At 35.6% G+C, this 1,502-nt stretch overlaps 1 long non-coding RNA gene across 1 annotated transcript in view; it reads right to left on the bottom strand.

Annotated features, from left to right (window-relative positions):
• The window catches only part of LOC137650535 (uncharacterized), a 2,209-nt gene extending 707 nt beyond the window's left edge, over nucleotides 1–1,502 (bottom strand). The window contains exon 1 of the long non-coding RNA XR_011045979.1: nucleotides 25–1,502. This is a non-coding gene — a long non-coding RNA (uncharacterized lncRNA). The remainder of the gene's footprint in view (nucleotides 1–24) is intronic.

The raw sequence follows: 1,502 nt of genomic DNA, 5'->3' as shown, positions 1-1,502 counted from the left end.
GCGTAAATGTAACTCGATTCTTACCTCCAAACTGCTAAAAACCCGTCTCCTTTCTCTCCCCAAATCCTTCGGTAGTTTTGTTGAATTTCGCCTTCATCGTCAATAGTAGCTGTCCTCGGCAAACTTCTTAATAGTAAATCTTCATATTAATTATACCATTAAACTCTGTCATCCATGAAGACTATAAGCAGATCGGCTGATACACAAAAAACATGTAGGAGTGTTCAACAACAGGTCTTGTCGTTCTGGTCTTCGAGTCACAACTGCTATTCTGCGTTTTGGCAGTTATATCGTCACCTCTTCTTCGAGACATTATATGATCGCCTCTGCTAAACTTTGTTATTTCGTTTATAGCTTTGGGTTTGAAAAGGTTAATCAAGAAAACATTTATCATGAATCAGCCAAATTAACTTTATGAACATGAACTTTAGCCACAATAAAGTAATAATAGTAAATCTAAATAGCTAATTACAACTTGGTGATTACGATTCATGAGAAGTAGAAGGAACTCAAAACATAAACTCCTAAATCCCATGCTTAACAAGAAACAAAATATTTCAAAAGGTATCCGGGAGTTTATGTAAATAAAAGAGAAATAACATACTGTCAAGTAAACAATAAATGTGAAATATATCTTTGATATATTTTGTATACTCCCAGCAACAATTTGATTAAAGTTTACGAAGTTTAATCAAAGAAACCATTTGTTCACCCTTTACTCACTCCCAGCAACAATTTCATTACACACTCTTTATAGCCCATGTGTATCTTACCCCCAAAGAATATGGTAATATACATAACCATGTAAGCCTATTATACTAGGCCCTCTTGAACCAAGAGTTCTGTGTTTCTCATAGATTCAAGTGCAGCGGCCCGTTTACTTCTCTCTCTGACTTTTAATTGATCAATAGGTAATTCAGTTTCAACTTCAACAACAGTATGAAATCCTTCTTTAGGAAGAAGCAAAATGAGTGAATCTGTTGTCCTGTACACAACTTCACGAGACTTACCCTTAAGCACTCGAGCTGCTTTTACTTCCCCTAGGTGATTTACTTCTGTCTTCTTTACTATACCAAGTGGATAAGTACTTGGTTTGCTTGCGTCCTCTTTTAACAGAACAATATCTCCAACAGCCAAGGTTTTATGATTGACAGGTCTGTAACGATCCCTTTTATCTACTGCTTGATTAATGAGAGTTGCAAGAAATTCTGAATGATATGCCTCAACTAGTCTGTTTCTAGCTTGTCTAAGCTTATAGTAATTATCCTTAACATCATCAATAGCACTACTACCAGGCACCCAATTGGTGTCATCTGAAGAAGAATTCTGCAACTCGGGAATAATGTTCACTGATACCAGATCATAGCCTTTAAGTAAACACTCAGGAGTTATTGGGTTTTCTACATTATCAATACAAGCCTCTCTCAGACTATCGTTAAAAGCAATTGGTCTTTTGTTAATAAGATGGACAGTTTGACAAATAAGGAAGTAAAAATCTTGAT

The sequence above is a fragment of the Palaemon carinicauda genome, chromosome 12, assembly GCF_036898095.1.
Source record: "Palaemon carinicauda isolate YSFRI2023 chromosome 12, ASM3689809v2, whole genome shotgun sequence".
Taxonomy (NCBI): Eukaryota; Metazoa; Arthropoda; class Malacostraca; order Decapoda; family Palaemonidae; genus Palaemon; species Palaemon carinicauda.
Note: the sequence above shows the minus strand (reverse complement) of the source record. Positions and strands in the feature narration are given on the sequence as shown.